The sequence below is a fragment of the Notolepis coatsorum genome (genome assembly GCF_963971535.1).
Source record: "Notolepis coatsorum genome assembly, chromosome: 6".
Taxonomy (NCBI): Eukaryota; Metazoa; Chordata; class Actinopteri; order Aulopiformes; family Paralepididae; genus Notolepis; species Notolepis coatsorum.
This window is the reverse complement of record NC_140170.1, coordinates 61,645,431-61,662,664: the sequence shown is the minus strand read 5'-3', so window position 1 is coordinate 61,662,664 and position 17,234 is coordinate 61,645,431.

Below are 17,234 nucleotides of genomic sequence, written 5' to 3'. Positions count from 1 at the left end.
TATGGGGGGGGGGGGGGGCAATGTCGCAAATGTATCGTTGAAATCAGGTCACCTCGCCTGATTATTTAAACCACGCCCGCACGGCTTGGATCGTCCCAGAAAAAAAACTATACCATTCCCAGTGGAGTGCAATACCAGCCGGAAGGCGTAGGGGGCGGTATTTGCCCTTTGCAAGCTCAGACCCATTCCCAATGATAACATCAGGCTGGATGGATGAAAATGAATGGATATCGCTAATAAAAGAAATAACGATTAAAACCTGACTATACTCATGATTGGCGCTGAACGGTCGGCGAGTTATCACGACTATCATCGGGTCTGGCGTCCAATGAATTAAGGGGTTAATGCTAACAAGGTAACGTCACACAGCCAGACATGTTATGCTTGATGAAACCAGAGATGGAAATAATGGGAGGTATGAAAGCACTCTCGCCTGCATCGCTGCGTGAGCATACAGGGGCGACAGGGGCTCAGGAGGTAGAGCAGTCGTCTGGCAATCCGGAGGTTCCCGGTTCAATTCCCACTCCTCCCGGGCAGCGTGTCGAAGTGTCCTTGAGCAAGACACTTAACCCCTAACTGCTCCCGATGAACAGGTTGGCACCTTGCATGGTTACCTCCGCCGTCGGTGTGAATGTGTGAATGAATGGGTCAAATGTGAGTAACAAATTGTAAAGCGCTTTGGATAAAAGCACTGTATAAAAAAGCAGCCATTTACCATACGCTTGGCCTTGGCCAGTGGCGGCTCTGCCACTAGGGGCGCAAGGGCGCCGACCCACCTGCTGACTGCTGTTAAATCAGAGAAGAAGAAGAAAATAAAACTTTTTAGTTTTTTGTTTTATAGCCCTATAAATAATATAAACATGTTTAAAATTAATAATATTTACTCATTTTAAGTATGTTTGTGTTTCCAATGCACAATATAACGTTATTATATAAAATAAAAAAATACTCGTTTTATTGAACAGGAAGTGACTTTCTTTTTCACTTTTTTTTTTTTGTATTTCTCGGCCCGGGCTAGACGCAATAGCGCTCTGAGTGCGCGTCACGGTTTGATCGCTGTATCCGTCGAAGCCAATCAGTGCGTAACGCGTTGTGCGTTGAAATATTACTATTATGTTGGAATCCGGGCGCGATTTGAAGCGGTCTAGCCAGTAGCGTCAAGAATTTCTGTAGCCGCATTTCGCGGAGACGCTCTCTGATTGGCTGACGCCAGTATTTTTTTCCGTAGCAGAATTTCACAGAGACGATCTCTGATTGGCCGAATCCAATTTCTAATGTTCCAATTCTAGCTTATTCCGGTCCGTTGGTGAGAGATAGTTGTGTTGTTGTGTTGTTGTGAAATGCAGGCAGCAGAGCGTGCCGTGACTGCAAGTTCTTTAGATGGTTAAGCTTAGGCACTCTTTCAAAGTTGGTTAAGGTTAGAGTTTGTCTTAGAGCATGGCGATAGAACGCCAGGTAGTTTGCAGTCTGTTCGACGCGGAAAAATGGACAAAGAAATGTACTTGTGTTGTGCTAACAAGCTAACACTTGGCTAACAAGCTATATGGCGGATGCAGTCTGGAGACAGTGGACAGTGGTCTGGAACACATCAACAGTGGATTATACACGTTTATCAAGCTCTCCTGCCCTGGACGTTTCAACTAAACAGTGAGTCTCTCTCTCTCTCTCTCTCTCTCTCTCTCTCTCTCTCTCTCTCTCTCTCTCTCTCTCTCTCTCTCTCTCTCTCTCTCTCTCTCTCTCTCTCTCTCTCTCTCTCTCTCTCTCTATCTCTCTCTCTCTCTCTCGCTATACACAGCTGTCTCCGCGAAATGCGGCTACGGAAAAAAGTATTGACTGTACTTGCTGAGACGATAATTAATAGGCTAGCGATTCAAAACACGCTGCTGTGTTGTGAACTATAACATTAATTTAGCTGCTGCTGATGCATAATGAATGAATGGTGAGTTGTTTAAAATGACAACATACATGTGTTAATTATTTGATTTGATTGATCCGAGAGACAGAGAGAGATTGCTCCAGAGCATCTCAGAGCATTACATTTTCAACTCGACCTATTAACGTGAACTGCGACCTACAAGGCACCAGCGCCAGCGGCCGCCACTGGCCTTGGCCTTTGTCTTGCAGATATGTACACTTCCCACGGCAGGAATTTTCATCTCTCCCGAGCGTTTGTGCTATTTCTCTCCAGGAGTTCAACGCCGATTAGCTGATCTTTGTACTCTTTCAAAGAGGAATTGTATGAACGAGGGGAGCGGCGGACCTCCTCACACAACGTCTGACTGTGGACGTTTTCCTCTGAGGCCTCTGTCCACCACATGCATGATTCACCTCTCCAGTTCCACTCTAGGACCAAAGTAGATCCTCGCGGACACGGAAAGTATGAAGCTTGCTTAAGGTTTAGGGTGAGGCTTGTAGTTGTAACTTGTAGATGTGGTTCAGGAAATGAGTTACGCAATGAATAAGTCTATGGAATGTCCTCACAACAGAGTCAAAAACATGTCAAACTGATTTAAAACAGGCCATTGTAAGGTCAGGGGTTAGATTAGGGTCAGGTGCTAGGGAAGGCACTGTATGTATGTCAACAGTCCTCAGTAGTATAGTTATATAAAGTTTTGTGTGTGTGTGTGTGTGTGTGTGTGTGTGTGTGTGTGTGTGTGTGTGTGTGTGTGTGTGTGTGTGTGTGTGTGTGTGTGTGTGTGTGTGTGTGTGTGTGTGTGTGTGTGTGTGTGTGTGTGTGTGTGTGTGTGTGAATATTCCGGAGCTCAAACAGTGCAATAAAGAATTGCCCCCTTCTCATATTATTTGCACAGCCTTTATTATATCCTCCATTATATTACAGACAGAGAGAATCTACCGTTAATAATAACACTGCATGTGTGTGTGTGCGCGTTGGCACGCAAGTGTGTGTTTTGAGAGTGATATATCGAACCAATCACTGACTGACATCTCATTCATCATTTTTATTGCAGCATTTTGCCCCTGATCCTCTTCTATCTCACTCACGTTCACTCACTCACTCATTCACTCTCTCTCTCTCCCCCCTCTCCCTCCCCCTCCCTCCCTCCCTCCCTCCCTCTCTCTATTTTAGGTGCAAATGCAAATGCAAAAAAAAAAAAAGACAAACGATCAAGTTTTCATGAGACTTTGTGATTCTTCTTCAAGACAAAGGGGTCTTTGTCCCTGGGCTGAGAGACAGTGTTTGTTTTCCCCTCCTACCCTCGAGAGGAGATGAACTGTATCGGACCACGGAAGTCAAGTTGACATTAAATTAACTGTCTCAAAGTACCACACAACTCAAGTTGACATTCTCTCCCTGACCCCTGTTGTCGCTCCACAGGTGACAAGTGGCGAACATTACGCCGCGACGCCTCTCCACAATCAACGGAGCTGTCTCGTAAATCCTTGAATTTATAGTTGAGGCAAACTCCTCCGACTCGTCCGGCGTGGCTCGGTATCAGACCCGACACGCACTCATCATCTCGTACCGGGTCGTCCGCGCGTACGCACACCGCATGACGTGCGGAAATAACACATTAAAAGTAATAACAACAATTTACGCTTTGTCGTCTTAGTCCACGTCTGTATGAAAGCAAAAGCTTTTTGAAAACACGGGGGCGACAGTGGGTAAGGAGGTAGAGCGGTCGTCTGGTAATTGACAGGTTCCCGGTTCGATTCCCGCTCCTCCCGGGCAACGTGTCGAAATGTCCTTGAGCAACACACTTAACCCCCAATTGATTCCGATGAGCAGGTTGGCACCTTGCATGGTTGCTGTTGGTGTGCGAGTGAATGGGTGAATGTGAGGAACAAAATTGTAATACAAATATCTTTTGTTAAAGCGCTATATAAAATGCACCATTTACCTTCCAGGGTGAAGGATGTCTGTGTTTTTCAATGTATGTAATGTATATATTGGGGGAGATGACAGCATCTAACGGTGCTAGGTCGGTGCTAGGTCAGAAAGGTCGTAGTGCATGGTGATTGTGGTGGAGGCGGTTTAGAGGCAAACTGGGCAGAGGGCCGTTATCAGCTGGGTGAAAACAGAGCAGGGAGCAGTCAGTGTTGTAGCAGCGAGCAGGGTGTCTGCATTCCATCAGCACATAACAACTGATAAGAAACAGCAGCAGGCAAAATGGGCAGAGAGAGAGAGTTTGACATTATTAGAAACGGCAGTTTAATGTGTGTTAAAGGTTAAAAGCAGTTGCCACAGCGCATCACATAGCAACGAGGAGAGGGGCGGGCCTGTCGTTGCTATGACGAAGATCATATAACTAGGGTTTCTTCCGGGTAAGGGCAGACTAAGAAACGATCTAGACACGAAGCTGACGCGAACGGACGTTGATCAGAGACTTTGAAACGGGGGGGGGGGGGGGGACTGACGTGGCACGACAACCATGAAGGCTTTTTGGATAACAGCTAGGCCGCGACGACCACCGAGCGGGGTGAAAGGAGAGATCATTAGAATAATGAATTTAGTTTTCTTCCAAAGACTTTTCAAGGACAATACAGAATTGGTTTCCATCTGATTACGAGGCTTTGTTCATGGAATAAACAACGTTTTGCAAGAAAGGTATTACGCTGTCAAGTGTCGAATTCTTATGAAGGTGGTGAATTATCATGATTACGGATTGCATTAAAGGGGGATGACAAAGATTGTACAGCCAGTATGAGACGTCGGAGAGATAAAACACAACGCAGAGTCAACGGATAAAGAGGTGATAACACAAGCCAACAGATGAAGAGGTGATACTGGCTGATTGATTGAAATCTAACAAGGGTGAAACAGAGCTTTCATCAGATAACCATGACCTCAACTTGCACACAGCAATTCTTTTATTAGATTAGATTAAAATGTATAATACAACACAACTGTTGTGCTAGTTACTGAAAAATAGTAACTCAGTTACTTTACTAGTTACTTCATTTCAAAAGTAACTCAGTTACTTTACTAGTTACTTACACCCAAAAGTAATGTGTTACTTTGAAAAGTAACTATTTAGTTACTTTAAAGCAAACGTATTGCTCCCTTGTATCTTCCCTTACAGATTCTTACAGTCAACATCTGTTGATCAACTTGACAGTTTCCACTAATCTCTCTCTCTCCTAGTATATGTCTCTTGCTCTCTGTCTCTAATTTCCCCATCTTTCTTCCTCACTCCCCACCCCGTCCTTCCTCCCTCCCTCCCTCCCTCTCTCTCTCTCTCTCTCTACACACACACACACACACACACACACACACACACACACACACACACACACACACACACACACACACACACACACACACACACACACACACACACACACACACACACACACACACACACACACACACACACACACACACACACACAGCATTGCAACTTTAGATTGAATCTGGGCTTGAAGTGTAGAGCATTTTTTCTCTCTCTCTCTCTCTACAATATCTTACTTGCGGTCTCTCGTTCTCTCACACTCTCTCTCTCCCACTCTCTCTCTTTCTCCATCCCTCCCTCTCTCTCTCAAACTCTCCCTCTATTTCTGAATACACACACAACACAAATACATACACACACACGTGGTTGCCTGTATGAGGTCTGGTTTGATGAAGAATATTGAGAGATGGCTCTGAGCCCCATTCCTGGTAACATAATCAATGAGAGAGAGAGAGAGAGAGAGAGAGAGAGAGAGAGAGAGAGAGAGAGAGAGAGAGAGAGAGAGAGAGAGAGAGAGAGAGAGAGAGAGAGAGAGAGAGAGAACCAGGGGCGGGGGGGGGGGGGGGGGGGGGGGTAGCTTAGGATGATTCCAAGGGCCCAGCACTGGGGGGGGGGGGCACATTTTTTTTAATTTTCTTTTCTAGACATCGCTCAGGTGTATTTATTGATGCTCTCATTGACACTATGTTTGTTTCTGAAGTGTGTGTGTGTGTGTGTGTGTGTGTGTGTGTGTGTGTGTGTGTGTGTGTGTGTGTGTGTGTGTGTGTGTGTGTGTGTGTGTGTGTGTGTGTGTGTGTGTGTGTGTGTGTGTGTGTGTGTGTGTGTGTGTGTGAGAGATATACCTATAGAGAGAGAGGGGGGGGGCTTTGGTAGACTATTGCTAGGCTCACCCACCAACAGTGCAGGTGCTGAACTGCTGATCCGAATGTATAGGTAAAAACCATATTATGCGTTTTCATCAATAAATAAATGGCCACATTTTTTTTTACGCGTGCTCGCATTCACTGGGGGCCTACAAATATATTCTATCATGGGGCCCAGAATCTACAGCTACGCTCCTGGAGAGAACACTTATGTTCTAGGTTGAAAATAAGTGCACGCTAGGTTGAATGAATGGCCTTGATGTCGCCGTTGGAGCGTTTCATTATAAGCACCTTGCAACGTTGGTTAAGATATGAAAATACTTGCCAGTAGTGTAAGGATGCATTAGCCATTAGCTAGCTTACTTACAGAGACTTGTGGTGGAGGTTGTAGCTGTGTTCAACTTCTGAACGAGCCCGCCAGCTTGATTTCAGCCAGGCAGAAAACGGGTCCAGAAACGAACGTTTTAATCCACACCACAATATACAAAGGTTTTAACCATCCACAACCATTCCGATGCTTGATTCTTCTCTCAGACCGACGCAATGTCTTGAAACTATTGTTTATTGGCGATGCAAGTGTAGTAGCAGTGTGTAAACAAACACGCCCACAACGTGTCTCCCCACTCTCTCCGCACACATGAGTCAGGACTGCTTGCTATCGCTTGCTACCAATCTACATACAAATAACGCAGTAACGCAGTAACGCAGTAACGAACCATTTAGTAACGGTAACGTGGTTACTGAATTTAAGTAATGCGTTAGAGTACTAGTTACTGCCAAAAGTAACAGTAACATTACTTTGTAACGCGTTAGTCCCAACACTGACAAGTACAGTACAACAAAAAGAAGGTTGGCATCCAACCAACATTAAATAAATAACATATATAAATTAGTACAACTGAGTAATAGTGCTAATCAGATGTATGTTTTATTATTAATATGTACAGTGATATAGGTATAAGGACAGTATGGAATACTGGCCAGCAGCGTAACTAGTAAGAATAGGTTGGATCCAATTCAAGGTTGGATGGCCTTCCCTGGTTGAAAAGGCGTACTGTAATTATGATGATGATGATGATAATGAAGACTTTATTCCAGACTCAAAGTCCATATTTCACATATAAAAACAATACAAAAAAACAACGTAGATTAAAATATATAATGGCATCGATTCCAATGTTTCCACAAACCAGAGGAGTATGAATGAATGAATGAATGAATGAATGAATGACTTTTATTTATATAGCACCCTTCACAGCACGAATGCACAGGGTGCTTTACACTACAGCTTAATATAAAAAACACAATAAAACAAAATCAGAAATAAATGACAACAACAACAGACAGTAGTTAAAAAACAGTGAAACCAGATAGAAAAAGTAGAATAAAAGAATTTTGGATAAAATCATAAGTCACTAATTAAAACAAAACTATAGGAACAGTGAGGACAAGAAAGTGTGCCTATGTATGACCAAAGGCCTGTCTGAACAAATGTGTTTTTAGTTGTTTTTTAAAAGAGTTTTCAGAGGGGGCAGTTCGCAGGTCCAGGGGGAGAGCGTTCCAGAGCCTTGGTGCTGTCACCTCGAAGGCTCGATCACCCCTTGTTTTCAGTACCTTGTATATCGCTTTGTTTGACATCAGTAATGGCACCTATTATTCTGTTGTTTGACTCTAATAGTCGACACATGAATTTAAACATCAGGTTCCTCAGCAGAGCATGGAAGGTGGGGACATTTTTTGTCACAAACAAATAGCTTGCACTAGTCCATCTTTATTTTTAAAGTCCTTATTGGTAAACTTCCCTCGTACATCATGTCACTGTTGGAATGGAATCCTGGAACCTATTCTACACATTCAAATGACTGGTTGGTTCATAGGGTTCCTCCAGTTTGCTCTGAACTAGGAGAAAAACTGCTTTTTCCTTTCCAACACCTGGAATGCCCTCCAACTGACTCTGAAGCTGAAGGTTCTTTCTTCTCTTGCTGCATTTAAAAGTATGATCTCCGACCACTGTGTGTAGACTTGTAACTGTCTGATTTCCTATTGTTTATTCGTATTCATTGTGCCTATGTATGAAACTGCTGATAAACTGTGTCTTGTTTTGTAAGCTTGTAAATGAGGGTAACCTCTGTGTCTTAAATCATGTTAAACCCAGATTCGGCTCAAACAAGGGACTAAACACGTTTAGCAATTATGCCACATCAATGTGGAACGCCCTACCCAAAGCTGTAAAGGAATGTGAATCCCTACCCACATTCAAAACCGCTCTTAAAGAGCACCTACGGGAGGCTGCAATTCGAAACTGGCCACCGTAAATGCCCAAACCCCCCACCACCTCCTAATAGACAGTCTCCTCCCCACCGCATGTATATATTCTCTCCCCGCCGTATGTATATTTCTCTCCCACCCACCCACCCCCTCCAAATGTACAGTCTCCACCCCACCGTATGTATATTTCTCTCCCACCCACCCACCCACCCCCTCCTAATGTACAGTCCCCTCCCCATCATATGTATATACTCTGTCAGGATCTATGGGTAACAGTACTGTATATTTGAATACCGTTTATGTCACAAATGTATCAGTACTAAATACCTATATGTCCCTATGCCATAAATGTCATGTATGTTGTGTATGTCATAAATGTCGATATGAATTGAAAATGGGGGACCCTGATGTAAACAAGACAAACGTCTTTCTCTGGTCTGCATCCCCTTAACAATTGTGTGTATTGAGCCGTACTGTATTGTACCCATTCTGCAATCTGTTAAATAAAGTTTTCATTCATTACGAGTTGAAATAAAGGTTTGAATAAATTAATATTTTGTATGTATTGAGCATGAGCCGGCAACCTATCTATGAGTGATGGTGAGTTGCCGGTGTCGGTACTTTTAGTTATTATAAATATATTGCTGCTCAATAATGAGCTGGATATGCATGCTCCTATATGTTCTTTTGTGGCGCTTGTAGGGCTGTCCCCGACTAAGGATTTGGATAGTCGACTTTGATTGGCCGAAATTTGCCCAAAGTCGACTGGTAGTCGACTACTCCCCCGAATGCATTCCTTCCATTTGGGCTGTGGGGGGTGCTTAATGTCTGAAGGAGTCGACTGAAGGCTTATTGTCCTCTGCAAAAGCATGCAATTGGTCCACTGATGGATACATCTTAACTCACTAAAAACCTAGCAATAGGAAAAAAGCACCACAGGCAATGTGGAGTAGAGAAACCTTAGAAGGGCCGTTCAAGGGGGGGATCTCCCTTCTTAGATGTCGGTGATTGTAGTGTTGCTATGGATGATCAATGGGTGGAGAATAAAACAGGCGAAAGAGTATGTACTGTATGTACATAATACGTGTAATAAAACACAAATATGTATATGCAATAGCAACTGGGGTACATACGAATATTATCACATGAGATAATGAGATAATGGCAAGCACAGAGAGACTCAGAAGGAGCTTCTACCCCCAGGCCATCAGGATGCTCAATGAACAATGAACAATAACAGACCATCAAATACACCCACAACACACACATCCACATGCACACACTCACTTTAAATAAACAACACACTGTAGCACCCACTTTACCCACTCTAGACACTAACACACTTTATATTTATTGGCATCAATCTCATGCACCTCATTGCACCTCACCACCACACGGTGGCACCACAAGTTAAGCTATGCCTCACCATTTCTACACTGTACTGTATCTGCATTGTATAGACTGTACATATACTGTATATGTATATTGCACTTTTTAGTTTGTTTGTTTACACTTGTTTACGTACTTGACTTTCTATTTTATACTTATATTATACTATTTTGTACTATCTTGTTATTTTATCTAGCACACTTTCAGGAGCAAAACAGAAAGAAGCATTTTGTGCAAAAGTATTCTGTATTTCTGTATGACTAGAACTAATAAAGAAACTTGGATAGGGCCTCAGAGTTGCTGAGCTGGTCCCTTTCAACATCACACGCACACTAGGTGGAAAATTCCCCTTTTGTTTTGTAATTGAGTTCTGACTGACTATCTTCTGTCTGGTGGACTCTGAGCATTTTGCAAGCGCCACGCCACCTTCATTTAGCTAAATAAACACTGTCTGCTGTAAGGCTCAGACATAGTCTAGAAATAGAGGGCTCACACACCGTGCCGATGGACACCTCTGCCCCCGAGGGATGCCAGCTCTTTGATCCACCAATTTTATTTGATCAGCGAGCACACAGAGCCATATCACACTCACGGATATGGCCATAGGACTGATGATGCAACATTCTGCATACAATGGAATTTGCTATTTGATATTTGACTGATATACCCTCTATAAGAAATGTGCTGAAGGTCATCTCTAAGGCTGTGATCACATTGGACGCCTTTTTGAATGTGCATGTGCCTTTTTTCTATTGTTTTCAATGGTTTTGTCCTGACAGGTGTGCGTGTCTACTCCAAGCTACGCACCTCGCGATTTTGAAGCGACGCTTTTTCGGCCACTCGCGGTTGAAAAAGTTTCAACTTTTAGCACCAACGTCAATGTCAACTTCTTGTCGATGGACCAATCAAATCAACCGATGAGGGATTCCAAATCTGAGGTATCTGAAGAGAAATCGATGGCAAAACAAACCATAGCTCATTCTGATCATGGAGCTATTCCAACAAGCAAACTGGCTAAAGAGCTAGCGTTAGCTGCTACACAACAGTGAAACTACTTTATTTTTTTTTATTTTTTTTTTAACTTTTTCTCCTCTTGTTTTTTCTATATATTTTTTTTCCCATCCCAATTTAGTCGTTATGCCAATTCCCCCCTCCCCTTCCTGGTCGTTGCGTACATGTGCCCCCCACTGATCGGTCTAGGGAGCCCTAAAGTCTATCAGATGCTTCCTCCGATACATAGGAGACAGCCAGCAGCCTCTTTTCACCTGACAGCGAGGACTCTCATTGGGGAAGTGTAACGCGTGGGAGTGTAACCAGGTCAATTGGACATTGTTTATTATTTTATTAAGGATTGAAATGTCACCAAATCCTTTTACAAATGTCTCCAAGTGGTTATTATTATTTATTATTTCTTTATACCAAAGGCACTTTTATTTGAACGTAACTTGAGAAAGTTCACATTCGAGAGTTTCGCCTTCCGGGTCAATTATTAGCGCGATGATAGAAGCAACCTTTTCCGGTTTGGGGGTTCAGTTGCAACAAGCATTCAACGTGGGAGACTTGACGAGTGAACACATGTTGACGCTATTCCTTTTGTGGTATTTCGACCACCCATTTCATACAGGTGGCCTCCATTGAAGACCATCAAATAAATGATTGAACAGTGTTCACGTGTGCCGACTCATCCCTAAGCCTCTCACACAAAGAACACAACGCAGGAAAGGAGAACACGGACAGAACATCCGTTACATTGATGCCGGGACCCGGATAAAGATCAAAGAAAGGAGAACGTTATCAAATCATTCACCGGGGAGCTGCCTCCAGTCAACCAACACAGCCTCATCAATTCATCAGTGGTGAGACGCTGCCATCTAGTGGCCGGTGATAAACTTTTTTTTTTTTTGAAGAAAGGAGAAAAATGTCAGGTGGTTCCATGGACCGCGCCCAGGTAAGCCAGTGGGCTGATGAACGGTTTAGTGTGCAGTTCACTGATTGGGCTGACATGGACATGGACAATTGGAATAGTGGAAAAAGAAAGACAAAAGTCATGTAAATAATGTTACGATTGAATGTGTAGGAAATTTAGTTATCGTCATTGTACATAATGTGAATGTTATTGATCTGTTTGGTCAATCCATTATTGCAATATAATTATTTCATTCATCCAAGTTTTTTTCTACTACAGTATTGAGTATTCCAGTTTTTTTTTCTACCTTAGTGTGGGATTCTGTTTCCTCTCGATACTCAGATGCTAGATACCTCCTGTTGCAGGAGTGATAGCTTAGGTACGAGTGTGAGGGATGGAGCTGGAGCCTGGAGCACTAGAGACCCAGTATGTATTTTTATTTGGAGCCAGTGGGTGTTAGTGGGGATTTCTGTTTTTTTCTCTATACACTCAGATGCTAGATACCTCCTGTTGCAGGAGTGATAGCTCAGGAACGAGTGTGAGGGATGGAGCTGGAGCCTGGAGCACTAGATACCCGGTCAGATAATTTTTTTTCTTAGGTGTCTATCATTTCTTTAATAAGTGCCAAGAATGGTGTGGCGTATCAGGCGTCGTGCTGGTCTAAGGGAATTCTGAGACTTGATCAATCTTTTTTATTCTCTGAACCTCTTTTGGGGGTGACTTTTGAGTCGACTAGGGGACTGGGTCCTTGTATCTTGTGCCAGTTTGGGTCAGTGATAGACTACCTATATATTTTTTTTCTCTTTGTATGTCCCCCTTGCTCTGCTGACACAGGATGTTGGTGAAATTTCAGGAGGGGTGAATGTAACCAGGTCAATTGGACATTGTTTATTATTTTATTAAGGATTGAAATGTCACCAAATCCTTTTACAAATGTCTCCAAGTGGTTATTATTATTTATTATTTCTTTATACCAAAGGCACTTTTATTTGAACGTAACTTGAGAAAGTTCACATTCGAGAGTTTCGCCTTCCGGGTCAATTATTAGCGCGATGATAGAAGCAACCTTTTCCGGTTTGGGGGTTCAGTTGCAACAAGCATTCAACGTGGGAGGTACGTTTGACTATTGTAGCGCGCAGCACTTTTATGTATTACTCTGTTGTATATATATTTTGTATAAGAATTCAATGTTAACAAATGATAATGACTCAATAGTGTTGTAATGAATGGTGTGGTTAGGTTATATGCACAATTGGAGGTTTTAGACGGTGTATTTCACCGTGCAATATAGTCAATTGGTTGTTCTTTGTCAACAGACTTGACGAGTGAACACATGTTGACGCTATTCCTTTTGTGGTATTTCGACCACCCATTTCATACAGGTATGTGTGCCTTAAGATGTCGATTTATTGTGTAATGTAATTCAGTTGCAACAAGCATTCAACGTGGGAGACTTGACGAGTGAACACATGTTGACGCTATTCCTTTTGTGGTATTTCGACCACCCATTTCATACAGGTGGCCTCCATTGAAGACCATCAAATAAATGATTGAACAGTGTTCACGTGTGCCGACTCATCCCTAAGCCTCTCACACAAAGAACACAACGCAGGAAAGGAGAACACGGACAGAACATCCGTTACAGGAGGATCACACTACCTTACCCAGTTCCTTCCCTCGCTGTGCAGGCGCCCTGACCGACCTGTAGGAGACGGAGTCGCTGTTTACAACGACCAGAATACCACCCACGGGCTTCGCACCCGCTGACACTGCCAATTGTGTCAGTATGGCGACCGCCCAAGCCGGAGGCACCGCTGTCAGCCGGATTCGATACCAGTGTCTCTGCAGTGGTAGACAGACGCTTAGTCTGCTGCGCTACCCACTGAAACTACTTTCTCTTGTAACGTTAGCAAAGATAAGAGCTTGCAGGAGAGATCGACTGGAACAGAATACAATATACCAGAATGGTATTTGAATCATTAATGGTTGGAATATTAACAGATGTGAAGCAGGGATGCTATTATGAGTAGCAGCTGCTAACAAGTTTGTTTGTTGCTGTTACGTTAGCGTTAGCTAGCAAGTCTAAACAGTTAACGTAGGGTCATTGGCTGCTTGGTCTGAATGCCCTCTGAACAGCTCCGACTCGATAGTATTTAATGCTATGTTAGCAGCTACTACTAATAATATATGCTGTAACCTCTTGTCACTTCCTCTCTCGCTAGTTGGGCTAAAAATAAACAAGCTAGCGTGTAGGCCTACGTTGTACAGCAACCGCCACACGCTAGCCGCGGCAGCCAGGATGACCTATTTCCTTGTATAAACTATACATAAAACTATTAATAAAAAAACTTTAGATTGGGGTTTGTCTATAACTTTCACATTGCCATACTTGACCGTGACCATTTTATAAAAGCAATAGCACAATTAGCCATGATACCCCCAGGGCTGTGTTCTGAGCCCCCTCCTCTACTCCCTGTACACACATGACTGCGTAGCACAGCGGAACAACAACACCATCATCAAATTTGCTGATGACACAGTAGTGGTGGGCCTGATCTCTGCCAACGACGAAAGGGCCTACCTGGAAGAGGTAGAGAACCTGTCACAGTGGTGTCAGGAGAACTGCCTCTCCCTGAACGTCAGCAAAACAAAAGAGATGATTGTGGACTTCAGGAGGTCGGGGGTCAAGGACTACAGCCCCCTCAGCATCGACGGGGCACCGGTTGAGAGAGTGAACAGTTTCAAGTACCTCGGAGCCCACATATCCGAGGACTTGACATGGACCACACACATTGACAGTGTTGTGAAGAAGGCACGACAACGCCTCTACTTCCTCAGGCGCCTAAGGAAGTTCCAAGTCAGTCAGAAGATCCTTAGGAACTTCTACTCATGTACAATAGAGAGCATCCTGACCGGCAACATCACCTCCTGGTTTGGGAATAGCACTGCACAAGACCGTAGCAGACTACAAAGAGTGACACGTTCAGCCGAACGCACAATTGGAGGGGGGCTTCCCACCCTCCAGAACATTTACAACAAGCGGTGCAAGGGGAAGGCTAAGAGAATTATTAAGGACTCGAGCCACCCGAACAACTGCCTCTTTGAACTGCTGCGGTCAGGCAAGCGATACCGGAGTCTTAAGGCGAGCACAGAAAGACTCAGAAGAAGCTTCTATCCCCAGGCCATCAGGCTGCTAAACGAACAATAATCACTATGCAACAACCATCAAATGCACACAGCACACACACCCACACGCACACACTCACTCAAACAAACAACACACTGCAGCACCCACTCTCCACACTTTAGATCACACAAACACACTTACACTTTATATTTATTGATAAAGGATTTGCACTACAACTCGTACACCTACTGTGAATTGTACCTAAATTGCACCTCGTCCCATTTCTCCATTTCTGCCTTGCACTATATAGTATTGTATATTAGTACACTGCACAGTATTGTATATTGTATGGTAACTACGTCTATTCTGCATCGAACATTGTACATATGTCTAAACTGAACACTGTGACCTCATTTTTTTACTTCTAATTTTACTATGTTATTTTATTTCATACTTATCTTGTCTTGCACAGTCTCTGGAGCGCAACAGTAAGAAGCATTTTGTATAAAAGTATTCTGTACTTCTGTATGACAACTATTAAAGAAACTTGAAACTTGAAACTTGATATATGGTGATTATATCACAGCTAAGGGGGAAGCGGAGGGCTGAACAAGGCCCCTTAGCTGTGCTATAATAACCATATACCATGGCCTGTCACAAGCTACTGCTTAAATATAATACCATTTGTAATAACATCACGGACAAAACTTCAGTTACTACCATTTTGCTGACTTAATACAGACTCACTCAATGTTTCAAACTGTCCAGCATTCAATACAGAATATGGGCTGTTTTTGTTTAATATAATGTTTCATAAAAAAAATATATTGTCATGGACCCCGGACTGCCACGTCATTCAACTGAACGCTGCCCTCCTCCTCCTCCTCCTGGAGGGCGTAGGGCTGGTTCAGTGTGGGGAGACAGGGCTGCTGAGCCTCGTGCTGCATCTGTTCAGCCTGTCACCAGGGGCGCTTAGTGGGAATGACTTGCTGAAAGTCTGCCTGCATTGATTAAATGTCGGCTGAAAGAGGAGGGAAATTAAAACTCTCAGAATCTCGATATTAGAGGAACATTTCTGTCTAATCTTCACGTCTTGCCATTGCCAGAGATTGTCCCTCTTTAAACAATGATGTGGTCATATGTGTGTAAAGTGTATGTTTTTGGTCGATCTCAGCCTATAGGCCTACTACCTTACAGCCACTGATGTTGAAAAGGGTTGAAAATATGCACCATGAATATGTCGCTAGTCATAGGTCATTTACCCTATGACTCTACTATAATACAGGGAAATACAGAGGCTCTGGATGTTTACGTTTAGCCAAAAACAAGAAAATAAAAATAAACCGTTTTATTAGTACATTGTAAATAAAATATTAAATTAATTATGATTATGGCACATTTTATATTGGAAAAAATGTACCTAATGTTCTCATACTTAGGGCCCCTATCAGTCACAGGCCTGTAATCATCATGGTACGAATTGACGTTGACGTCAACCTAATGCTTCACGTTCATGTCAAGCTTGCTGGATGCCACTAGAGGGCAGAGTAGCTAAGTGTGAGTGAATGATTGACTATGACTGAATGACTGACTGTATGAGTGAATGAGTGAGTGAGTGAGTGAGTGAGTGAGTGAGTGAGTGAGTGAGTGAGTGAGTGAGTGAGTGAGTGAGTGAGTGAGTGAGTGAGTGAGTGAGTGAGTGATATTGCTGTCACAGAGGTGCTAAGGAGAAATGCCCTAAAATATGAATACAAAATACGTATTTGGTAGTTCTAACGTAACATAATATTGACAGGAGAATCTGAAACACTGTTTTCTAGATGCTTATGGCTGATCCTAGTCAACCACACTGTAACCAGCTTGACTATAGGGATGTCAAATCGATGCCACACAATTCTATGAGATGTTTAGTTCTTGTTATTGAGAGGGTTGGTGGACTTGTCTGTATCACGGAGACCATGATGCCCAGCAGCGTTCAGTTGAACATGCTCTGAGACTCACACACTCATCAGTTTAGCTTGACTATACGCTTATCTCTACAGTCCATCGCTTATCTCTACATCTCCTTGTGTATACTGTTTACTCTTACTCATAGTACACATTCAGATTCAAATGATTTATTGCCTATATGTAATGTATTATATAACCAATAGGACCCTCATCTGCACCTTGTTTATTTTTCTTATATTTTTATATTCAGATCAAATTGTATTGGCTATATTTATGTATTTCTACTAGGGATGCTCGATATTGGCTTTTTTACCGATACCGATATACCAATATTGTCCAACTCTTAATTTCCGATACCGATATCAACCGATACCAACCGATACCGATATATGCAGGGCCCCCCCCCCCCCCCCAAAACTGAATAATTTCAGGTAATTAACATTACATATCTCTTGTTGTGTAATTAACACAACATTATGCATACTTTGACAATAAATAAAATTATAATTTGTTCTTACTTGCTTGCCTGGGTAAATAAA